Source organism: Rissa tridactyla, chromosome 4 (assembly GCF_028500815.1).
Source record: "Rissa tridactyla isolate bRisTri1 chromosome 4, bRisTri1.patW.cur.20221130, whole genome shotgun sequence".
NCBI lineage: Eukaryota > Metazoa > Chordata > Aves > Charadriiformes > Laridae > Rissa > Rissa tridactyla.
In genome coordinates, this window is record NC_071469.1 from 24938008 (window position 1) to 24964271 (window position 26264).

A 26264-nucleotide genomic window follows, 5' to 3' on the forward strand; every position below is an offset into this window, starting at 1 on the left:
AGAGCCACTTTTACTCTCTTATTCCTACCCATATCAACCTAGCGTAGGGCCTAAATCATTCTGATTGGGTGCTTCTAGATCACTTGCTCTCATTATGTCTGTAGAATTGAACAAGGCTGTGCACTACCTTCCATGTGGTAGCTTTGCCTGAGTTTTAGTTATCCCAACTAAAGAGGAACATTCTTTATCCATAACCGTGTGCATGACAGGGCAAATTCACATGTTTAGCAAATAATTCCCACTCTTTTATAAAAATGTTACTGCGGTCAATAAAATGAATGTTAGCCTAGGAGTGGTGCATGTTGAGGGAAGAACAGGAGGTTGGAGGAAATGGACAGTGAGAAGGAACAGCATAGCCATCACTTTTCCGCTAATTACCTACTCTGCACTCTTTCCAGTTACAGTAAAACTTCTTGTTTATTTTTGGCTTTTTGGTTTATCTAACTGCTAGAGTATTTAGATAAACTATTTGTACAGTGATCCAGTATGTGTCTATATGTGATCTTCATGAAGTTATCAGCAACCAGAAACAATTTTAATGTATTATGCTATGATGAGATGATATTCTGCACTTGACTGTAGCTTTACTACAGAGTGGTAAGTTACTTCGTCCTCTGTTATCAGGTTTATGGGTGAAATGTCTGAGAGTAGAAACCCTTCTTTTAAGGCTTATGAACAACTGCACTACGCTCTTTTTTTCACTGGATACTTGGATCATTAGGTAATTTTACTTGGACCATTATGCAATTTTTTCTCCTAGAGTTTTCCTTGTACAAATTCTCGATAAGAAAAAAGGCCTTGCCTTGGCCTGCTGCACTGGCACGAGTTTTTCTAGTAATATCTGATGGCTAGTAATGTTCTGGTCCCTTCAGACTTCACTAAATTCCTGCTAAGGAAGAGTTAAACACTGCATGAAAAAAGCAGGAAACCAGCTGCTGAAATGTGTCCTTCAGATTACCTCAGGGCTGGTTCAGGATCCAACTGCTGTTTCCGCTGCACATGCTCCACAATAAGCAACATCAAGTGGACGGGGACAGGCTGCCAACACCGTACCTGCCCAAGGCCAGAGGGAGCACTTATTTTCACCAGGAATTTGAAGTGGTAAGCTGAGAAACCGTGCATTTATTATGTTATAACTTTTGTCCAAGCACATTGCAAGGTAGGTCAGACCTATCTTCTGAGAACTGCAACACTAGAGTACTGCAGAACTGCGTTATTTTCACACAAGTTCTGCACTGAACTAAGTCTTCCTATATTTTTCTATACCGTGTGCCTTCTGCTAGTAGAAGTATAGTCACACAGACTACAACAACTGACAGCAGGATTTCTTAAGTCCTATATAGTGCTTATGCTTAACTTTTTGAGTGTGGACAGAAAAAACAATTATAAGCCTAAGTATTTTACAAGACTAATGCATTCACCCCTGACATACAGCAAAATTTTCTATTGAAATGCTGAAGCTCTTTAATATTTACTTTTTGTCTTGAATATGTTTTGAATAATTTTGAATTATTGGTGAAATATACCTAATGAAGTAGATCAATACAAGACTTTCAAAACTATAATTTTTGAGAAGTTCTGAAACACTTTTGCTACTAACTTTATAACTAAAGTCAAAATACTAATGAAACATACCAGGAGAAACTAGTTATGAACTGTAGTTTGGTAGATTTTCAAACTAGACATGAATCCACTTCACCGTCCTTTCTACCTGTTTAGTTCCTGATGGTCAGGAACTAATAGGCATGGTTGGATTTCTGTTCTTATGCCTAAAGAAAATGCCTTGAGAAGCAGTTTGAGGTAATGGCAGGAGTTGTCTTTAGTCTTTCTGCAGCAACCTGATTAAATGACTTCAGTTATCAAACTGTATTTTTCAAACTTTAAACTTATTCTTTTTAAGACCATAATATTTAAAGCTACTGGTTAAAAAATTACCATGTAAAAGAAAATCTCGTTCAGTGCCCACTGCTAAGTAATTCTGGTCTGAATACTGTGGATGTACATTAAAACATATCAATTATGCTCAGAAATTATCCACATAGCAGCAGTAGCTAGACACAACTTTCAGACCTTCATTTGCATACATTAAATGAATGTAGAAATGTCACTAGTGACAGTACATTGAAAAGAAAGTTAAGCAGGAGCAAAGTGTTTCAACACCACCACAGGATGGTCAGCTGCAAGTGAAAAATATCAGTTACTGAACAAAAATATCTGTCACTATTGTCCTAGAAGACTCTAAAAGGCAACAGCCACTCTTCATGACACTGACACAGATTACGCTTATGCAGCAAGTTCATGTTGTTCGCTGTAATTATTGTAAAACATTTGACTGGGTCATGAAACCAGACAATGTCAATTAGTGCTCTGCATGCAATTCAAGTGGATTAAGCCCCAAGGTGGAATGCTGAAGAGATTTAAGGGATGCATTATTGCATTACAGGACTGCAAAGTATACAAACCAAATAGCAATTTCAGTGTATGAGGTGTCTCACCAGACTGTTATCTCAAGGTCCTACAGTAAACTGAACACAAATTTAAGTGCAGCAAAAATGGCAAAAAAATGCAAACAGCAAAAATGCAAGTATATATGTATAAGTTTGTATGTATGCGTAATTATATACTTATACACCATACAACTTCAGTAGCAGAAAATACAAACTTAATTTAGCTAATGGATATTTTTCCTTATTCTGACAGGGGTTAATGGACAGAGTATACAAGCACTGACAAACTAAGATAGTGCTGAAGCATTAAAGAAGAGCATTCAAGCACCCATTTAAGCAAATGTTATCACCTTTTCTCATAGCTAAAACTGTTTGCTTAGCTAAGAGTATTTCACTGCTACTGGCACTTGATACTTTCTTCTCTGTCTTTCTAGAGAAGGCTATTAAAGCTCCTTCTCCCTTCAGAAAACTCATGAAGATGTCAGATGAGTACTTCCAAGTGAAATACAGAGCTTTTGCTTGCTCTTTCTCTCTCCAATTTCTCCAATGCTTTTGACATGGCTGCTTTTTAAGCACTGCTAAAGAAATGGTCTGGCCCTGGATGCAGCCTCTATCAGGATTCAAAGCTGTTGCACCATAGGTCAAGAAACACCTTATGGAAACATTTTAGCATCAGCGTCACTGCCACTATAAAAATCTTGAGCATTTTATACAGTTAACATTAAGCTTCTCACCCCCATTGTGGAATTTGCATATTCTGCCACATCCTTTTCTGGTAGATGCGCTGCAGATTTATTTTATTTTTTTAAAAAAATCAAGCTGCACAGTGAGGCATTGACAAAGTCAGCAGTAGAAAGAAGCAGTACTGACTCTGAGGCATGTGTTCCAGTTCCTGGATACTTTCTATAGCAATCAGCAGGAGCTGTGCTCTCAGTCTGGCTAATTGGAAGTTGAGCAGAAAATGATGCTTGCTTGCTGCTGCATGCAACTTAATAAAGAACGGGTGGAGCAAGTTATGTATAAATCACTCATGATATTTAATTTCTGTAGTGTTACTGGGAAGATGTACAGCTGTTGAGATTTATTTTAAAGAAAGAAAAGGTCGGACACTATAATATGGTAAACTGGATATACAAATTGGGTTTTTTGCAAGAAATGAAGCATGAATGAACATTTCTGCTTAAGTACCTGCACACATGCTGCCCTGATTGCATCACTTTTGCTAGAGAAAGCCACTGTAACCACCTTACAGCTGTATGGAAATGCAAGTAAACATGCTCACACAAAAAGATATATGAAGTGTGAATATTTTTTCAGAATGTCTTGGGTTTGCTCCACTCCCACTTACCTCACCTAAGTACTTCATCTCCCATCAACACCACCTTAGAAAAATGTATCCTTCCCCCAACACAGATGTTATACTCTGAGTTTTATGTAAGAAAAAAACATTTCTCCAAATTATTTAAAAAAAAAAAAAAACAAACAAAAACCAGCCCTGATAATCCTACTATCTAATCATCCACAGCTGTAAATGATTATTGATAACATAAGTTATACTTCGTTTAAAAACCTCGTATGTCCTTGGGCAGATATTTCATGCCAAAACCTAGATCAGAAAGCAATAGCCAAAGTATAACCTCTGTAGGAGGGCACACCATATGCTTCCCTAACTAATTTAAGATACTGCTTAACAGAATGGTTGTTTAGGTTACTTGGGGGGGGGGGGGGGGGGGAAGTCTTTCAGGAAAAACAGAGGCATGCCTGTGTAATGGCTATGTACAGCAGAAGGGTTTATAAATGGTTTGTTTCCGTTCTAACTGTTTTTATTATTTTTCAGTACGAATAAGTGGACAATTATGACGAGGAGAAACTCTGCTTACATGCAAATAGTGCATAAAGCTGAAAAACATGATACAATGGAAAGTATGTGAAGTTGTGACTTATTTCTCTTGCATTTGGTTATTCGGTGCCTTATTTTACTCTGTCAGTATAACCATACAACTTTTAAAGTTAAAAAAATAAGTCCTTTTTTATCTTGGGCAAGTTTAAATAAGACATTTAGTTATCTAAAAAAAATTAATTACTTCTCAGCTTTATTTTAGACATGGAATAACATTTCCTGTGCAGAAAGCTTTCACATAAATCCTCATTATTTTATCCTATCATTTTTTTCTGTTTCAAAGTGCAGATGCTCCTGCATAGTTCCTCTCTCTTCAGCAAAATAACTTTTTTAGCAAGTCTTTTCAGACCTAAAAGAAAGACACCCATTTCTACCTATGATTTTTACCCATAATTATATATTCTCTATTTTCTATGGAGTAAAAACAGACCAGATAAGTTTAAAATAGGCCAAAGTAAGGTTTTGAATGCCCTTAAATGATGGAACTCACATTATGACCATAGAAGAGTTTGCAGTATTGCAGCTACTGCTGCCTGTTTCTGATGGCTGTTTTTCCCTTTCATTGCACTACTATGCTGTATTTTGAAAATCAAGGAGAACGGAGATTTTTATCGTAAAATATTAATAATTGTCACAAAATCATTCCATCAAGTTTGAAGTTTCTGCAACTTTTATATCCTGTGCACTTTTCAAACTGTCTCAGTAAATTCTCATGCAATGTACAGTAGCCTAAGAAACAGATCATAGTCACGTATTTTACTGTATTGGATTATTATGAATGCTGAATGTAGAAAAACTTAACCAAGAACAACAGTTCTCTTTATAGCTTCTCCCTTTATCCCTTTTCTCAGTGTATCTAAATCTGTTTCTGGCAATTCTGAGTCCTCAGATTCTTCATGAATTCAAGCCAAGGGCTTAGAATTTAATACATGCTGGACATAGGTGTTTCTCCCTTCAGAAGAGTAGTCAGCCTTAAATGAGATCAAGTATGTGAAGCTATTATAAGGAGGAAAAATGGCTAACGTGAAGAAGCTGTGGTGAGAAAACTGCATAGAGCTGGGAGCGAAGCTATGTAGCGTGTTTTACCTTGCATTCATGCAGGCAAGGTGGGGAGTAAATAGAAGTTATAGGATAGGAATAAAGATTTTTCTCAAGTTGTTGCATCATTTGGAGTTTCCATAAGAATCATGGCTAGAACAAGGTGAATCTTTCGTAATGACCGCCCCAGCTGGGCAGCTGGAGCTTAGTTTTGGAGTTTCAGCACAATTCTGAATTTCATGAGTAACTGACACAGATATTTTGGCACACTTGGCACTGAATTTAAACATCGTCCAAAGTGTAGAAAGCAACAACAACCTTCTCTGAGCGCTGTAAAAATGGCCTGGGAGTGAAAGATTTGAAGCGCTTGATCTTATCTAAATGAAGGCTGAGATGTGGTTGTATTGTGGTCTATAATGACCTTAATAGTACTTATTTATTAAAATACCAGATACTAAAGGGATCTTTAATCTGGAAAAGAAAAACACGGAAAGAATGAATGGCTTGAAAATGAGTGAGATGAATGCAAGGCTCTGCATAATTGAAAAAGGAAAAGAGATTTTAGATAATTTCTTGTATCTGTGACTAAATCTCCTTTTAATTTGGCTGCTGGTTTTGATGTCTTTTTTTAAAAAGGGCGAGTAAACAAAATCCAGAATGATATATGCAGCTTGCAGAGAATTAGGTCCTCATGTCTGTAGTGTTGAGTGAGACTGAAAAGCTGCACAAGCAGTGATGTCTAAGTAGTAAATTAGGGAAGCTAGCAAATAACTGAGCAGTTATAAAATAAATTCAATGGGAATAGTTTGGGGGACTCCAGCTTAGGTCTACAATTGAAAAACTGTTTAAATGACCAGGAAGTCATATAAAAAGATGGATTGCATATCTGAGAACAAGCATTTTGTGTGAAAAATTGGATAATAGGAGTCTGAAATTACAAGGGTGAAGAGAACTGGAAAGACTCCCAGGACAGAAAGGGCTTGTTCTAAATTGCTCCAAAACAACTTATTTTAATCCCTGTTTGAATTTCTAAACTCTCACACTTCAGGAAAGCTGAAAAAAAGTTGGATTATCTTTTTGGTATGTAAGATGCTTTTTATTTTTTGGTTACTTGAGGCCATGCAATTCAGTTGGAGTATCTAAATAGAGTCAAATTTCATGCTATTATTCACATATATTTGTCACTGTTTTGGTTTGGGATTTTTTTTTAAAGTAATTTTCTGGCAGGCACAATTCCATTACTCTCTAATTGTGTCTGAACTTCTATATTCCTGTTTTATAGATGGGGTAATCAAGATTATTTAAGATAAAGTAGGATGCCAGTAAAAATGTAAGAGGGGAAAGAACCCCAAAATGATTAATGATGGCGGCTCATCATTCGTGTGACTTAAAAATTCATAATTTAAGTTCTATCACATTATGTGAGAAGCTTTCTTAATTTTCCAAATATACCTCTATTTTGAGTAGGCTTGTCTGTGCAGCTCTTTCAGATGCTCTTTTGCATGCTGAAATGGCTATAGATGCAAACACATAATGTGAACTAGATTAATTCAAATAAGTTTTGTGATAAAACTTTATTTTTATTACAGGAATATGTCCCACATGTATGACAAGCCAACTTCAAATGTCCATATTGGCTAGTATTGAAGCATACACTCAACCTTGTATGTTTTGGAGGCGTCTGAAGTGAATGTATTAGCTAATCTAATGCAATCTGAAACTACTCTCCATAGCTTTGCACGCCTTTTCCCTTTCTGATCTTGGTTCTTGATTCCAAACGTTTTAATTTCTAATTTGCTGCCACTAGTTATAAAGGAAATTTGTTTGTTTCAGTAAGCCAACTGAATCTAAACGAAGGTTTTTAAAGTTCATATGTCATATGGTAAACACCAGATACAGGTTTCAGGTTCATGCTCTGCCCAGATTCTGAATACATATGAAATTGCGTACATGCTGTCCTCTGCATCCATACTGCTCCTGAAGAAAATCCTCATTGTACTCTCAAGGGAGATGCAGGACACTCCTGCCGTACGGACAGCTGAGGAATTAGAATTCCAAGGGTACATTAGGATGCATGTGTCCCACAGTATGGACTTACCTCTTGTCTAATAGCATATATATTGATCCTTATTGGTTTATAATTCTGTTTATATTCATAAAGTGGAGAGAAAACAGAAGTATTTGCTTCAAGTAGGATTTTAGAATGCACCCAATCAATTTAGATGCTAAAATACACTTGTAAGAGTGATTTAGGCACCTAATGCTAAATGCTGTGAAGAAGCTAGAAGCCATCAAATATTGTAATGTTTATTCTGTAAATTATATGGTATATCCTGTAGATCCGAGAAGTCAGATCTAAACAGAAATTAATTTATAAGCCTTTGGAAGGAGAGAGAGTGAAGGACTGAGTCTCTGGTTCTGATCTGTGGTCCCAGAACTGATTATACGTTTTATAGTAAAGTTGATAGATACAACTATCAATCGAAAGATCCAGTCTTTTGACTACCACGGTGAAGTAACAAACCTTGTGTAAAATGCATAAACCACTAAGTTAAGGAACCACAGGTCGTCTGTGTTCTCTTCTAAGTTGTGCATTCCTGTCTGTACAATGGCCAAGGGTCTTGGAAAAGATGACTTTGAAAAATCCACTGCAAGTTCCAAGTCTTTTCCCCGCTGAAAACAAAGTTGTAATTGGAGTCACTGGGGTTACATAAGGGGTGATTTCAGCCTGTTCTCATATAGATAAGCATTTTTGCACCTTGTATGACCTTGATTGTCTGACAGCTGAGCAGATATTGCAGTAAGTTTCTGTTCATTTGAAACAATCCTGTACAGATGTTTTCATAGGATAAGAAAGCTGATCAGAAGGCACTTGAAATCCAGGAAAAGATAAATATAATATATGAAATAAACAAGTGCAACTGACACTGCTTAGACCTTTAATTGATGTATTGTGCTGACAGCAATGCTGAACATTTAAATGTTTCGCTTAAGATCGTGGAAACTTTAACCCCTGGGAAGTTTAGTCATGGGAATTACTGCACAGGTTTTCTCATAGTAATTTTTGTTTCAAAACAATATTAAAATTGAGTGGAGTAATTAAAAATAAATAGCATCCAGCCAAGAGCTTTGCCTAGATTTTGATCTGAACCTTTCTTTAGGTTCAGGCAAGCTGAGATAGTGTTTATAAAAGCTTTTGTCATTTCTGGTCTGGTCTCTGAAGGAAATGAGATCATAGTTTGTCTCCTTCTCTGTTTCTGTCTGTCAGCTCCCACCTCTGTATGACACTGTTTAAATCTCTTGGCCAAATGGACTACTTTGACAGAAGTAGAGGGGCTCCAAATATTTATTTCACAGAAATTATTCTGAAAACAATAAAAAAAAAAAAAACAAACATGGTAAAACCAGACTTCTTTGATGTGCTTTGTGATTAGCTGCATCTTAATAAAATAATACAGAAATTAAAGTGCAAAACATCATCTGGAATGTTCTAAGCATGGAATAAGCTTCAAGTGGGGCGCATGCTCTATTAGTACTGATACAATCCAAATACAAGATACCAGACTTCAACAATTTTACTGTTTATGGTACTAGTTATTATATTTCTGATTACTACAGAAGTAGGAGATTCCTTTCTATGACTTCCTGTTCACTTGCATTTAACCTTCTTGTCCACTATTGGGAAACTGAGATGAAATCTCTTCTACTGTTGTACAGTCTTGCTTGTCTATAAAGTCCTTTCTTCTGTACCAAGCACTGTAACCTAGTTCTCAAAGTTTGCTTCACAATTTTCTTGAGCCACCTCTTGCTCTTTCTTTCTCTAAGTGTTACTTAAACATGCTATCCATGAAAAAATTCTAGACACATGCTGCTGTTTCAAATGTCTCCTGTCAACAACTGGAACCATAACTTTTGAAACAGTTAGTCCTTTCTTGAGCGTTCAGTTTTCGTCAATCTTTATTTAATACTGAAAACTTTCCAGGACACAGCCCATCCTCTTTTTATACGTTCTCAGGCCCACAATGCTCTCAGCAAATAACAAATATTAATATTAAACACAAATACACAAGAAGGGCTGTAAATTTAGTGCATGAGAGATTTCTTAAATCTTAATGACATAAATTTGGCTCTTTACAAGGCTGTTTGTCTTCAAGCTGTAATATATGCAACTATCAGCATTACAGCTTCAAGAAAAATAATATTGTGTGCACATATATAATATAAAAATGTGCGTTCTCTAGGAAAATAGGATTTATTTAAGTGTACAGAAATCTCATGTGTCAAGTTAAGTTCCAAAATTAACAGTACAAACAAACAGCTGCATAGATAGATATCTGTTTACTGAAAGGAAAGGAAGAAACACAACCAAATCACATCTTGATCCAAGTGCCAAGTGAATTAAATGTGTGAATTAAATGGCATTTTTTCCTTCTTCTCTACTTGTGTTTGAGGTATCGATTTTAGTTCCTAACTGCTCTCTATTTCTTATATTAATGTGGATTTTAGGACTAGTGTCCACAAGGAATGAGGGAGAAAGATTAGATAAAGGACCACTCATGCCTTTTTTTTCTTTTTGCAAGGTCTAACACTAGGAAAACTGTAACTACTGTAGTGATGGCATCACAATTTTTTTTTTGTTGGGGGGGTGGGTAATAATGGGGTGTGGAGAGGGGTGTTTATACATGCTGATTTCTACCATTTCCTCTTTCATCAGATCTCCAAAAACTTCAACAGACCAGTCAGTCAGCCAACAGCAACACTTAAGAGTTAGATTGAGCACAATATTACACAAACAAATAAAACCCTAGCCTAGTCTGCTCAAAACAATAGTTTTTCCCTGACCCCTGTTGTGCAGACAACGCAGCTGTCCAAAAGATACACCATTTTGCACTTGAACAGAATTGTTCAACAAAACCAATTCAAAGTACTTAAGAAACAACAAAACTAAGCTCATTCTATTTCACAAAAACCTTTGTTAGGGAAACGGAGGCAAGGGAGCCTAACCACAGCTTCTCAATATTCAATCTTTCATTCCATGTAAGGAAAATAGAGTTTCTTTCCGCTTTTTCATTTTACCACAAGGTTGTTTTGCTTTTTGTTCTCAGTTATCATTTATTCTGTACGTCCTGTGGGATCCAGACCTCAAATTTTACGAGTTCTTCCTATATCTAACATTCTCACAGCAGAAGCTCTACTGAATGCCTCTTGCTATTCTAGTGAGCAGAATATTTTAATTGGCTTATGTTAGGTTAGCAGGTTTTATATGTATTTATGAAGTTTTTCTCCTTCTCTATCTGTTAATGTGTGCAACTCAGAATTTTAAATAATAAAGCCTATTATACAATGAAGAAAGGTACAAATGATGTAAAACTGGATTGTAAGCAAATCTTTACTACTAAATTGTGACGTGTATATAAAAACATTCAGAAGTGTTTCTGTAACTTTCTCCCAGGTCTGTTTTCCTCACTTCTGTTAAGAATAGAAGTAGCTAAAAGATCTTTTGAAGCTTAAGAGACATTGGCTGAGATTCTGTCCCTATTGTCATCAAACCCCACTGAAGTAAATAGGAGCTTTCTTAAATTTCCATGAGGATGTTATTGAACTTTGATGTTTCCCAGCTGAAGTGAAGGAGAAAACAAACATTTGTCTGCAAGGAAAGAAAAGGGCTTTTTTCTTGGAAATTTCTTCTTAGTTAGGTGTATAGATGTTTATGTATATTTTTCTGCATATGATTACAGTGTGGAAAATCTTGTATGGCATTCAAGCATATTAGTGTATTTCAAATAAAAAATGGAAGTTTTTTTATAAGTGGGAATGATGGAAAGTAGTTGAGAGCAGTAGTATCAATATCAAGAGAAACTTTGAGCTAAAAAGGATACTTCAGAATTTAACTGCTTGTCCATCACTAGCTATAGGCATTGTAACCATGAACTGAAAGGTAATTTATTGCATCTATTGTTTTAGACCAGTTAGCCTTAAGAAAGAATTATAAAAACAATTAGAGTTTCCTGGTCACGAGGCTTATTTCCTAATCCATTGTCTATAATTAGCCCGGAAATCACTTGGCATTAGTCACTGAAAAGGCCATAGGCAATTGTGCCAGCTTTATCACTTCCTGAGCTAATGCTCGTAGAAGCGGACATGAAAACAATAAAATTTCCAGTTGAGGTTCATTTACCATTTAAAAATAGAAAACTAACAAGAGTTGACTGCTACCTTAATATTGAAATCAACCATAAGAAGGGACAACTTGCAACCAGAGATATTGTACTTGTACTATTTTGTTTAGAGCATTGTATACAACTAACTACCTCTGAGTACCAACTTTGACAGATCCTCTTTTATTCCCAACTGGGTATTCTAATATATTAGTAAAATTTTCATCACTAAGCTTTGTGACAAAGGAAACAGACTGTCAGATTACAGCTTAAAATATAATCCAAATATAATTAAATATCCATACTCATAAATAATAATTTCACATTGTATGAAAAAAAAATAAATTGAAAACCTACACTGATCTTTTTCCAGATTTCAATACAGCTGAAATATAGACTCAGAAGATTTTTTTATTATTAGCAGCATTTGAAAGTGAACATAACTGATGAAGATGCATGACTGAATCTGGAATTTAAAATAACCAATAAACTTTTAGAAGCAAATCAGTTACTTTTTTGCCCTTTCCAGCTGACAATTCTGGCTATCTATCTAAAACTGGATTAGAGCAAAGAATAAACTCCTAAATGAAGGACACTAATTCAATATGGGATCACTCACTGAAAATTGTTATTTGTTTTATCTATGTTTTGTTTTACACTCAAAATGCACACACACACACACATATATATATATATATGTTTATACTTGGAGTGATTTATGCTACTGACAGGAATGTAGAAACTTTCTGAAGCAGTTCCTTGACAGATTCAGAGGAAAGAACCAATCTACTGTGTGCATCAGGAAGTATGCACTGACAGTTTATGAGGCAGAATTTATATGCAGTGCAAAGTGTATTGTATATGCTTTATTTTTATAGGTATAAATGTAGAGCTAAGTAACACCCGCGTAGCTTTGGAATTAACATTTGAAGTGTGAAGTTCAGCATTTGAAATTCATTACAAAGTACAAGAATTAGGCCACCTTGATGATTTGTTTTCTTCACTTCAATGACAAACTTCCAATCATACAGAAAATGTACTTTTATTTACCATTGCCAACAATTTGCTATTTTACTTCATCAGTTTTGTTTCTGCAGCCTCTTGTTTCTCTACTGTACATTCTTTTGCAAGATCATCTTTAATTCCAGAGATATGGACATGTCACTGATAAAGTTGTATCAGTTCTAGACATTAACAAGAGGAATTTACAATTTACACTGTAAATTTACAATTTACAACACGCTTCTGGCCAGTGAATAGCCAGACACATTAGTTAGCATGTAGTAATTATGATTTTTTTAACAAAGGCACAGAAGGATTAAAATGCTTGTGCTTAGCATTTAATGTTGCATTGAATACTCCATGTCAGTTATGTTATTAGCTCTTGTGCAAGTATCTAATATCCCTCATTGATTAAAGAATAATATATCTACACTATTCTATTATTTCCAATAGGCCTGTCTTCTCCTGTCTGTGCCTTACAGAACTAATGTAGGCTTCCCACCAACTCTAAGGACCTGCAAATAATGTAGATAACTTCACACATTGAAAACACTCAAATTTCTGAAAAAAAAAAAAAAAAAAGATTTTATTTTTGGTCCTGAATAAGAAGTTTTTACTTCTTTCTTGTTCACAAAGATACATAGTATCTTCCTTTGATGCAGATTAACAATTTTAAAACTGATTAGCATAGAGTGGGCAGAAGAAACATAATATCTTTGGTTCTGTTGGTGAGGTTTTTTTATTTTAATTCCTCTGAAAAACTTTTCAGTTACTGTAATTCCGTTCTAGAGGAACTGTGTAATAATGAAAACTGAAGTCTATAAGTGAAATCTAAATCTAACTGAAGTCTATAAGTTCTAAGATAAGGGATTAAAGTAAATCTAGGAGTTTTTTCATTTAAATCCTGAAAAAGTCATACTTCTACTTGGAGTTAAGGCAGACTGTTCATCAGATGCACTGTTGCTGTTGCTATGCAATTTTGCAAATTGTTTTAAAGATTTTTGCTTTGAGAAACTAATCTCTGTTCATACCTGTGACTCAAAAGTTTGGGGAATGTTCAGCACCTCTACAGTAAAATTTGAATAAAACTGCTGCCAGCTTGTTAGAAAGGTACAGCTGAGGGTTTTTTATAGCTCTAATCATTACATTTTAATATAGAGCATATGTACAAGTGATCTATACTAGTCTAAAATTCTTTGTGCTCTTGTTTTCTGTTTTGCATTTGTGATAGCTATATCAACTAATTGGTGAAAAAGTAAGACACTGGTATTGCTATGACTTGCTTCTGTTGTTAGTACAGTCTTATTGACTGTGTAGTATAGTCCATATAGACAGATTTATGAATTTACAAATAGTAAAGATCTGCAAGTCATTTTTGTCAATCTTCCTATGTAATTAAGAAAACTGAAGAAAATGCTGCTTCTTTCCTTTTTAAAATTATCTAGAAGCAGAAAATCGGATTAAGGATGAAAGAAGGATGACGGAGTCACAGTGTGGTGATGAAGGAGCTGCTGATACTGGAAAAAATCACACAAATAGTCATTCTTCTTCTATTCCAAGAAGGTGGTGGGGAGGGGGGGCACAGGCAAGAGAAGGATACCATGTCTTTCAGTTCTTCCTAATCACCTTCTTGACCCAAAACTCTTCCATCTTTTCTCTTATTTCAGGTCAAGGCCCCTAATTAGCTGTTAAGCATGCTGTGTTGGCTTTCCAAAGCTGGTTGGAAGGATAAGTGTAAGAGGCTGGGAAATAGATACTTTTTCAATTTGGTCTAAGGTGAGAGTCAAATGCAGTAAGTCTTTATACTACAAGCTTCTTCAACTCCAGACAAACGCAAATTATTGCTTATTGAAGTTCAGTATCTCTTTCATCTCTAACTCAAAATGCAAATGGATACTAGTATACTTTATACACAACATACTTTGAGAAGCAAATCTGATCCCTTGCTTTCAGTGAGTAGCAACTTAGCCCATAGTAATTCCACGAAATGCTATGCAGGGCTCCCTCTGTGTGGAGGAAAGAGTTTATAAAGAGTGAGTAAAGGAGGAAGAGAATAGAGTTTGTGATAATTATCACCATTCTCAGGATGTTCTTAAGGATCTCTTAGATGCATACTTAAACACTTGTACAGGAACATAAGTTTTGAAAATACAGCAGTATAAAATAGTCTTCCAGATGCATTAAAGAAAGTTATAAAGGAAAACAATTGTTCCTTGATAAGCTGACTGAAATAATTTCAGTTTAACACTGGAGAACAAAAGCTCAAAGCAAATGTTGCAGCCATAGGGGTTCTGCCAAAGTAAAGCCGCCCCACATGTTAAAAGTAATCTTCAATATAAGGGAAAGTAATTTTTCATACTTGTGTGAAATTATGGCTCAGTCTTTTATGGCAAGGCATTTCTAAGTTGAAGGCGCATAGAAAAATCTTCCGGGTTAATGTTGCAGGCTGTCTACTGATGCTGAGTACATCTTGCTGACCATATTCGTTTAATGTAATTCGCTCAAACTACATGACAGAATGTGGCTGAACTTTAAAATGATACAACACAAATAAAAGGTAGGAACTTCTGTCCATTTTAATTTTTTTTCTGCAACACTTGAAATTATTTATCTGCTTTAAAAGGGAGGTAAAAAATTATTTTTGTAATATAAATTAAAGCTTCTGAAAATATGTTGAAGTGAATACTTCTGAAAATATGTTGAAGTGAATATACTGGTTAGCAAGTTTTCTGAGCGTGACCAGCTCATGGACCTGCATGTGTTTTCTTTGTATTAACCTGCTCTTTTGTCATGGCTCTGAACCTCAGGAACAAGCCCTAGGAAGGAACTTCAGTATTTGACCATCAGGGTCATCACGTTACACCATGAACGGTGATACTATTCTTGCAACCATAATCTTGTGCTTCCTTTGACATGTTAAGACCACCTAACACTTGTACACTTCAACAGCTGAAAGCATTCAGCACTTCAATCTTCTCCCTTCCTCTCAGGTAAGACTTTTAAGCTCTCAATTCATTGTTTTCCATTATCTTCCTTTCTGAACAAATAGTATGCTTGGTTTTGTGGCTGTCTAATCTTCAGCAGCCATATTTCTAAGCTACTGAAACTGGTGTGTGGGTACATTTTGCATAGGCCAGAGTTCCCAAAGAATTCATAATCTGTATGGAACTTAACCATCACATTTATAGATGGACTTTTTCATAAACCCCCCCAAATTAAAATGAATAATTAAGCCACGTGATAACTCTGGATATTTCTTTTCCCTTAATAGCTATCTTGGGGATACATACAATGAATGATAGAATAAACTTCTGTAAACTAGTTTGAAATAATTGTTTATAAAAATCAGTCACCAAGGCTGCAGTTCTTAGAGAGGAACTCAAAAATATATTTGTTGTTCCATTAAACTTCATTGCACTTGGATGAAATATAAAGCAGGCACACCTTGAGCTCAAACATTTCACACATTCCAACTGATCATGTGCTTCTTCATTTCTCACATGGGTTCATCAGGAACCAAATCCTTCCCTTCTTCTCCCCACCTCACTTCTCAGTTTTATCAGAAGCTAATTAGGATGATCACAACAGGAAAAAGCACGAATTTCCAAAGTGACCTTTTCTCCTTTTTTCTGTTATGAGGGACTTCAGCTTTCTATCAGATCAATTAGTTAATTGGACATCACTCCCCTAACACATCTCACTTACAAAAAAGCCCTCACCTTAAATAAACCATCACACTTCTTCATTTTGGATTGAAGGCTGGAAGCTCATTATAATTGGGGTCTGCTGCTGTTTCTTTGAGCACTCTCTTATCTGGGGATCAAGATGTATGTAATGTAATCTTCCTCCACATGAACAAGAATGTTATCAAAATAAACATTTTCTGCTGTCCCTCTCCTTCCCTGCTTTCCCTGCTTTCCCTGCCATAATGCTAACTGAAATAGTAGACTATTAAAAAAAAAAAAAGGGGGAAAAGCCCTCAATTAGGCTGAGCAAGATTGAAAGGGAATTTTATACTCACATGGTATTTTAACTTCGATGTTGTTATTGAATCCTGCATTCAATTACATTACAGTTGTACTGTTAATGATCTCCTATATAAATATACAATAACATACTAGCAGTGAAGTATAAGGTGGTTATCAAGAGGTCACACTGTTTAAAAAAACAGGTATGATGTAGCTGAGGGCCTCTTAGAACTGCTCTACCATCTACTTTTACATGCTTTTTCAGATATATTTTGACTTGATCCTCTCCTTTAGTATCCTATTTCTTTCTTAGACAAGACTCCTAGTGACAAACTCATCTAAAAGAAAATAAGGACTGAATAATTCGATATCCCATGGTTTTATGTTGGAGTATTAGTGCAGCTGTGACATATATACTTCATTTAGAGTGACAGTACACATTTTCATTTTCACTGTTCTATATATTTTCTTTTTCTGTGTGCATGGTCTTAGGTCTGTTATGCAGGACTACTCTTTAAGTTGTGAAAATGGCATTTTTCTTAATGTGAACGAGGCAAATACATGACATTATTGTGAAGCATAAGCATTGCACAGGAGAGTGCCATTCCTCTCCATGACAATGGATTGCTACCAGATGTCTCCTAGGTCTGGAGTCGACCTTTGAGACTGAAAGATAATAGACACCTTAAGAACAGCTGTTCTGAAGGGAAAAAACAGCTCCTGTAAAAAGTATCTTAAAACAATGACAAACATTACAAATGAACTCTGGTTGTTTATTGTAGTAGTCTACTTTAAAATTACTATCAAGTTTAACATCTCAGAGCAAAAGGCCTATGAAACACAAAATGAGGAGTTTCAAATGCTCAGGCACTCGTTCCTAAGCTCTTTAATAGTAATGATTGAAAATATACATCCAGGAATCTTTTCACTCATCACTGAAACAGAGCTGTGTCCAAAATCAAATGTGGCAGCTGTTTAGCAGCACATGACAACACTAAACAAATGTTTAGACAAGGGGAATGAAAAATATTATATGAAAAATTGTACTTCAGTAGGATTTATTTACAGAAAGCAATGCAGGAAGAATTGTTTCTAAATGTTTAACATGTTTTCCAGACATAGACTTTGGCTCCTGAAGTATACCAGTATTCCAGTGACTATTAATATGACGGACTGCAATGTTTTGGTATACTAATGTTAATAAAACTACATCCTTCACTTATCAATACCATACAGAGAAATTTTTCTGAACCAAATATATCTTATGTATAAGGATTGTCTCCAAAGGTTTTACACCAGTGATAAATGTTTTCCACTGTGTTCAGCACACCAGGTTTGTCATTGCGGTCAACTGCTGCTTTGCCATTGATTTGAACCGAGGGTAACAAAAAGTTGCTGTAGTGGTCTGCAGCTACGTCAGCAACTATATTTGTGGGCAACACATACTATACCTTTTCTATGTCAAAAAGCATGGGTTTAAGAAGGAATTGGAACACTATTTTGTTTGTTATCCCATTTGTCACTGTAGCTCCCCAGGAATGAAAAAAGAAAAGCCAGGGGGAAGGAACTAAATTTCCTGCTTTAGGGCGTAGCAAGATCTGTACTCGGGATCAGGAAGGCACATTGCTGATGTTTTAGAACTGACAAGGTGTTTTAGAAGTAGGCAGTGTTTGTAGGGGAAGGATGTCGGTTGTGGGCTGATGATACCTTTAATTGGATATAGCTAGGTCTAGGTTTCTTCAATAATTCAAGATGTTTACTTAATTGCCAATAAAGTACACAGAGTGTTAAGACATCAATACTGTATTGCGAGAAAGACTGCAGGAGAATGAAAATGCATTTAAGTAAGTAAAGCCTAAGGCAGTGCAGGATAAAGGTTTTAATATAATCAAGAGGTCAAAAGTAGAAACCATACAGAAGGAATTTGAATGAGTAAACCTCAACATGGCACTGCCCTCTTCACGTTTAGTCATGTATGTCTTTCATTTACTTTTGACAAAGTGAGAAGGTAAGAACAAAGTCAAGATACAGGTGTCAACATTAATTTTTGACATAAGCAAACACAAGCAAATGGTAACAATATAAATGGAATTGGTCAATAACAAGCAATTTTAATTAAGGTTTTAAGCATTCTAGTTGTGTGATGATATATGATATGATATCCAAGCAGCTAGAGAAAAGCATTAGGGAGGAAATGGAACAGAAAGCAAAGAGATGGTTTTAGTTACCTGTATGACAAGTAATAGTCAGTCATGGCTAATCTTTTCTGTAAAACTCCAAGGACAACCCTGGCGGATGTAAGTGGCTTTAGTTTACTGATGTCCCTGATAGCAGCTTGTTAAAAATGTAAGGAAGAGCTTCTAAATCACTTTTCAAGAGAGATTAAGGAAGGGTCAGATTCTGCAAGCATTAGTTCTGCTGATGCGCACTTAACACCTGTAAGTTCTATTGTCATGTTGGCCTTAAATAGGATTTCTTGCATGGGTCTATTTTATACTGTGCCCTAACTGAAGCTTTTCTAAGCAACAAAGAATGATCTCTTAGGTCTTAAGAACAGCTGTTTCCTATAGTGAGAAGAAAGACAGAATTGCAGATTGGTTTGAAATCAAGAAAACCATGGAGGTTTCCTCAGTGACCTGACTAGACTTTTTCACAAAGGCACTTTAGAAAAAGTCTGCCTTATTTCAAATAAGTTTATTTGACGCTGAGCTGAACATTAGCATTGTGGATTTTGAATTTGAACGGCTTCACAGCATTTGGATATTTTGGGATGTGTCAGTTTGGCTGAAGTCCAAATCTGCCCTACAAAGATTTTTATTTACCATATCAAATGCCAGAGCTATTTCTTTTTTGCTGTTGTCTAGTTTGGGGCAGAAGCCAAGGAATGCGTGGGCAGGCTCAGGCTCTAGAATAAAGAGGGACTGACCACCCTACATGAATAGTTTTCTGACAAACTGAGCACAGGTGGTACCATCTGCAGCCTACAGTAAAGGCAGCACGGCTTTCAGAGAGGCTGAAAAAGTGTAAGGAAGACCATTTTCACAGAGGTGGAAACAACTTTAAGAACAATTGTAACCGCAGGTTCAAGAACTCGCTGTGATCTCAATGGCTGTTCAGCTGAATCAAATTGCCTCCAACTCTAACAAATATCTTGCAAACAGTAACAACTGAGGAACGTTCCCACTGGGTGCCCATTTTGAATAATTGCTTTTCAGCAGCCAAAAGATTATTTTGTGGAGTGCCTAAACTCTAAATACATTTGCGTAGCTGACCTATCACCCCGTAGAGATGCTGGATGAGTGCTTTATAGCAGATGTGGACACTTACCTTCCTTTGCAAAAATAGTCAATAACAGCCTCAGTAATGGGGCTTTAAAAAAACCTTTAAAGCCTCTAAAATCCAAATATGGCATAAAACACTGTCCCTAATATACAATAAAAAAAATAAAACAAAATACTTGAAGATGCGAGCTGCTGCAAATAACTTCTCCAAGAAGTTGAATGACTTGGTCTAAGACTTCTAATTTCCCGTGGGCCTGCCTAAATAAAGGAAAAAAAAATGCTAAAGCTTACTTATTACAGAAAAAAGATAATGGGATCTCCTTGCACTTATAAATTAAGACACTTTGGTTTTATACTTCTGGAGTCAGAATTCCTTGTAGAAATAAATGTGTTGTAGAGGGTTAATCATTCGTTACCCAATAGATAAGAAAACCTTACCATGTCAGGAAAATGTTTTGGTATGAGAAATGTGTACAAAACCAACTATGTCTTATGTCTTATTGACCTACCATTTGCTATCCACTGGGGTTAATTTTGAGGTTCGCTGGTTTCATATAAAGGAAAAAGATTATGTTTTTCCTGTTTTTAGCTCTCAAATTTGTGAATAACTTTTCCTTAAAGTCTGAGCGTTTATTTCAAGAAGTTGAAGAAATGTATTTACATGTTTGAATACTTGATCTTGTTTCCAACAGTGATATTTTCTGGTCTTCAGCAGTAAACATAACACAAATATTAGCACTCAAACAGAAAATTCTGAAAGATTTTCTTAACTACCAGAAGTGCAGTCCTCTTTTATTGTAAGTGGAAACTGACACAAATTGACAGTGCTTTAGCTGTAAGTTTGATTCAAGTTGTCTTTCAACCTTAACTAGAAGACTATTTTTGCCCCAATAGAGCAATAAAATCCAGTACTGAACGTAGTGGGAATGCTGTGGGGGAACAGAAATTTTACAGATCACCAAGATAAATGCACAAAATTATATGATGAAGGGAAATGCAAGGTTCATTGTCTCATTTTTGCTTGCTCATTGCCCAAAAGCATCGATAGAAAAAAGAAACAGAAGTCTTTACTGGGTTTGTAGTGTTCATGCTGAATGGATGGATGCTCTTGGATAAATCTTGTTTCTAGAAGGTACGACATTCTGAGAAAGCTGTCTATAAGCTTATCATTCTTGCATTAAAACTGACTCCTAAATTTACTGATTGCAGTTTCCCAAATATATCCTCATGCAAATATATCGATATTATATACTGTGCACATATATACACACATAGTGTACGTATATACTATGTTAATAAACTCATTTTTTTTCTATGAAAAATGCTGCAATCAGTGTTTGGGGAGGAAAGTGTAATCAAACTGCAGAATCAAAAAGTCCTGGTAGAAAACCCTTTTGCCTTATGGTGATGTTATTTACATCTTATAAACACAGTCACTGACTTGTAGCTCTTGTCATGGATCCTTAATGTTGTCTTGCTGCTCATCCTGTCACACATGAACGCCTGTCTTTGAACTCTGCTCCCGGATGGTTGAGCCTCCTCCTGGAATTTATGCTGTTTGGTTTGGGCCTTTCATGAAAGTGAAAAAGGCTGACATATTCTCAGTGAAGCATGATATGAAGATTTAAGCTGAAAATAAGTTGGTTTCACTTCTGCCTTTTTCCCCAATGAGATGGCAAAACCATCACATCTTCTGTTCTTTTTCTTATAGCATTGGTGCATGTGTACTGACATAAACAAATTCAAAAAGCATAGCTCTTTATTGGATCCAATTGATTTTCCATCCCAACAGACTATGCTGAGCTGCCATTTGACCAGTGTCTAAGTAAGAGAGTAAGCAGGTGAAGGGAAGTATAGAAAAGAACAGCACTGATAAACTAGACAAACACACAGAGGATATTTTGAAGAGTATAAAAATATAAACAGCCTTTCCACCAGTGACTGCATAATTTATGGATATTTTCCTGTCAGACTAGGCACTGTTTCCATCTGGTTTTCTGTCAAATTTTCCTGAAATCTGCTCCTATTATATTTGATTGTGAAAACAGTAGTACTGAATAAAGTTTACCACAGTAGCAGGGATGTGTTTGTAGACGCACACACAGATACAAAGAGTTACCACTAGACAGGTAGAAGACTCAGTTGTACCTGTGCCTGACTGGTTTCTCTGTCCTTGTTTTGAACCTCCGTACAATTTTTCTTTTTAATTGCTTTAGGCCTTGTAAATGTTGTTTTAGCAAATTAAGGCAATTCTCCAAATGATTTGCACAAGCTTAACATGTTTTAATGCAGTTTTCAGCCTTCTTTGTCACATGACAGTTCAGTAAACAGTCCCCTGAGCTTATAACAGCCTGATTTCCAAACCTTTTATTTGCAAGTCACAAAGAACAGGGATTGATAGAAATCAAGGCAGTCCCATCCAGCTGGGTCATCTCAGCTAATTTGAATTTCAAAAAATCAGTAAAATAAGCCACATTGCAAACATGGAGGATAGTCTGCCCTCTACATCTCCAGAAGGTAGTTTCAGCAATAACAGACAATGACACATCCTCTGTACTGAGGCACCAATGAGCTCAATTCATACCAGCCACCTCTGGGATTAATATCTCGTTCAGGATCCATGCTCTGTTCAGTTCTTAGCTTTTCATAGTAGACTTGTAACTTATGTGCTATAGATTAGTCCTGTGAGAACTGGGACAGTGAGAGAGAACTGTATTGTCAGCTACTGCAGAGGCATCAGAAGATCTGCTCATGGTATAGGGAGTGAGATATAGGTGTACTATATTTTAGTCAGAGAATCCCCTCGAAAATCACAGAAGCTGTCAGCTCACATGGGGCAATATGCAGGTTAGAGTTTTCCGGGCCTAGAACATAAGGGTGTGTGCCTCTTTGTTTTATTACCTTTTTGCTGGAACCATTAGTTTTTATCCTCTGACATCTTGCAGTCTGGTCATAGACTTGAGATGGATCTGCCTCCATCTTTTCCTTAAGTGAGCATGCTAAAAAGATCAAAATAACTTTGAATATCTAAACTACAAAGAAGATGAACAACTTTCTAAAGAGGATATGCAGTCATATTGTGTCCAGCAGATATTTAAGAAAAAATATTTTAAAAAAATAAATTAAAAACAATGATGCCCTGTGTCCTTTTCTACAGGGTCATACTATGTTTAGTACACATCACTGTGTTTCTTTATTGCAGTATGAGCTGCTGTTGTGGGTTGACTCCAGCCAACATCTGAACACTTGGACTCTCTCACTCACTCCCTTCTCCCACGGGACAAGGAGAAAATAGAAGGAAGACGGGAAGACTTGTGGATTGAGATAAAGACAGTTTAACAGGTGAAGCAAAAGCTGTGCCTGCAAGCAAAGAAAAGAAGGAATTTATTCACTGCTTCCTGTTGGCAGGCAGATGTTCAGCTACTACCTGGAAAGTGGGATCTCAGCGTGCATAATGGTGGCTTGGAAAGATAAACGCCATGATCACAAAGGCAACTGCTGTTAAGGAAATGCCAAAAAAGAGAAACCAGAAATCCTCCCAGACAGAGGTCACTCTGGAGATCTGATTTCCAACATAAACACCTCTTATGCCAATGCAAAAAATGGCTAACTTTAGCAAAATCAAAGACTACACCTTATTGTTGTTCCCTCTTCTGGCTTCCTGAGTAAGTGGATGGCTGGTTTGAGAGTTAACTAGCAATGATAACCTGTAGCTAGTCAGTTCTTTATTCAGCCTCGTGAAGGACCTGTAACTTTTGTCTCGTCTGATGTAATAAATGTTCAGCTTGAGTGGAGAAAGCAGTTTTTGCATTGTTTACTGCCTTTGGCTGCAAGCAAAGGAAATCTCTACTGCATTGCTAACTGAGATTCCAAAGTACAGGAGAGACCTTTAAGTTTCCTAAAAAATGTGTTTTGCCTTCTCACGCCTTTGCTAAAAGTTGATTCACTGCACTCCATTGAACAAGGTCTTTACACACTTTAGAAGTATTTTGTATGGAACTATAATTACCATTTGTGATTAATTCTACCTACACTGGAAAGCTGCGTGAGCTTCTAACAAAAGTTATGTTTTAAGTAACTATATCACAGGTACTTACAATATAATTTGACAAGTGTTAAGACTGAGGGTGGAAAAAAGGGATAGGAAGAAGAAATGTAGGCTAAGAGCTCTCTGCTATTAGAAGGATGGCTGAAGAGACTGCATGGGAGTAATAAGAACAATTTCTCTTTTGACAGATGATCCTGATGAGCACTAAATACCTGAAAATCCAGTTCTTTGCAAATCTTGGTCTTGGCAAGAGTTAGTTTTAGTTATCCTACTAAAAGCAGTAACGCAGTTATATTCAATATACAGTTGGTCCTCAGCTGGTCCTCCCAACACACATGGGCAAAGGAAGAGAAGAAATTTTGAAAGAATATACATGTAATTTATCTCTGTATTCCTTTTTCTATGCAAGAGATGTAAAAGAGGGGAAATGTGCAGCCTCTTAATTTGCAACAGGTACAAGAGTGTCTGAAAAAAATTAAACTATTCTGGCTGTGACACTTACTAAGATATTCTAATTTGCAGAATTTGACCTCTGGGGACTCCTGAGCTGAGAAAGCATGAACTGTAATTGATGCTGTTCTGCCACCCCACTGCACTGACTGCTGTGGTGGTGGGGAAGCATAGCTGTGCTATTTCTGACGTTTGTATTGCCAATACAACCTTTTAACCACATAAAAATAACTCATTCTAGAACTTGTTAGCAAATCCCCTTCAAAATATTGCTGAAACCCTTATAGAATACATTTAAGCTGTCTTAAAATTTCTCTACCACTTCCAAAAGTTGCAGCATATCCTCTTATTTCAGGAAGGACACTCTTCTGTGAACACCAGGGTATTTCCTCACTCAAAGCTGGATGTATCTAGTAAAATGCTGACAAGCTATTGCGTGGCCTGCTTCTAAATAGTGAAAAACTACTGTAGAAGACAATTCAACTTTAAGGCCATCTTGCATATGTAAAAATAGCAAAAAAGAAATTCTCGCATACTGTAAGTATTAATTTATTTAAATGATCTTTAAACAAATTTGCAACAGATGCACAATTATTAATTATTCTATAGCACAGTGGACTACTCTTCAATTCTTTCATAAGGCCATTATCAGTTTAATCCGTTTACATTGCTAAAGACCTCAAAAGATCTTACTTTATAGAATAATTTTGGAAAATGAAAGTATACAAACTATTCTAAAATAAAACAAGTCTATGTGGGTGCAATAATTGTAGATTGTTTTCCTCTCACTACAAATTACAAATATATCCCATGCTAGTGCAACATTTTAATAACAAAGTTATCATTTTGCTAGACAAGAAAAAAACCAAAGATTAATGCTAATGACAGCAATTATGTATGAAATAAACATATGCAAACAGTATGTAGTCTTTGGTTTCACTGACATACGCGTGAGGAAAGCAGTTGGTTTAGTATGAACTTACGGTGATGCACTACTCATCAGAACTTTGACTTTGTTTTTCAAAGCTGTTCAGCATATGTGTTTATTTTGCTAGTCTTCTTGAGAAAATTCTGTCCATGGCAAATTATGGTTAAGAATAATTCACTAGGCATAATATACTCACTAGATCTAATAAATGGTTGATTCTACTCAGTATTTAAGGATTGTGGTTTCTACCTGGGCCAATGCATGAGGAGCCTTCAGAACAGTAGTAACTTCATTTAAGTTCCTACACAGGGATGAGGCTGTAACTGAATTACCTTGTCATCACGCTGGGACATGCAAGTTGGATCATTCTCCATCAGTATAACTCTTCCAGTCATTGCCAGCTCCAAGTGACATGGTAAGTATGGAGCAAATCACAGGACAGATAAATTTAGTCCTGGCTTCTGTTTTAGTTTTCTTTTTCAGTTTGCATTTTTCTGGAAACCTGAATTCTCTATCCCGCCATACAGATTTTATTATGTGGCCAAAATACACATAACCACTCTAACATGTGAGGAGTTCATTCTAGTTGTTCAATAGAAGAAGGTACGCTTGTTAGATCACAGATTCACATTTCCATATGACTGGAGGTGTAACAAAGAGGGACCAATATGGTTGTAGAAAAGTTCCATGTGTTGAACATGGTAGGAGTTCTGATCTCAAAAGTTCAGCAATACTATTTGTAGTTCAGGCAGAGAGAGAAAATAAAATATACGCTGTCAGTTGCCTACAAAGAGATGTGCTTCTTAGACTACTTAATATGACAGTTGTAGCCAGCAGATACTTCAGGTGAACAATGGCAGGACATGACGGTTTTACTATCAAAAGTATTATTTACTGCTGTAAGTATCTTGCTTTTCTGAGCAGAACACTCAAACATTGTTAAAGAACGTAACAGTTTCCAAAGGTTGCTGTCCCACAGGCCATATAGAAAAAGTGCGTCATCCAGCTTCAAACCATGCGTTTTACTACTGAAAATTAACCTTA

At 36.2% G+C, this 26264-nt stretch overlaps 1 long non-coding RNA gene across 4 annotated transcripts; it reads left to right on the top strand.

The window, feature by feature from the left end:
* Positions 1-999: 999 nt before the first annotated feature.
* On the top strand, positions 1000-25420 carry LOC128909496 (uncharacterized). Of its 4 annotated transcripts, none has more exons than XR_008466393.1 (7): positions 1000-1101; positions 2701-2789; positions 4295-4370; positions 14213-14321; positions 14991-15102; positions 15353-15535; positions 22997-25420. It is a non-coding gene; the product is annotated as an uncharacterized LOC128909496 (long non-coding RNA). The 4 variants fall into 4 exon arrangements; XR_008466394.1 differs by lacking the exons at positions 1000-1101; positions 2701-2789 and adding an exon at positions 2890-3566 and having other exon boundaries at positions 4285-4370; positions 22997-23459; positions 24648-25417; XR_008466391.1 differs by lacking the exons at positions 1000-1101; positions 2701-2789 and adding an exon at positions 2890-3566 and having other exon boundaries at positions 4285-4370; positions 22997-25419.
* Positions 25421-26264: the final 844 nt, after the last annotated feature.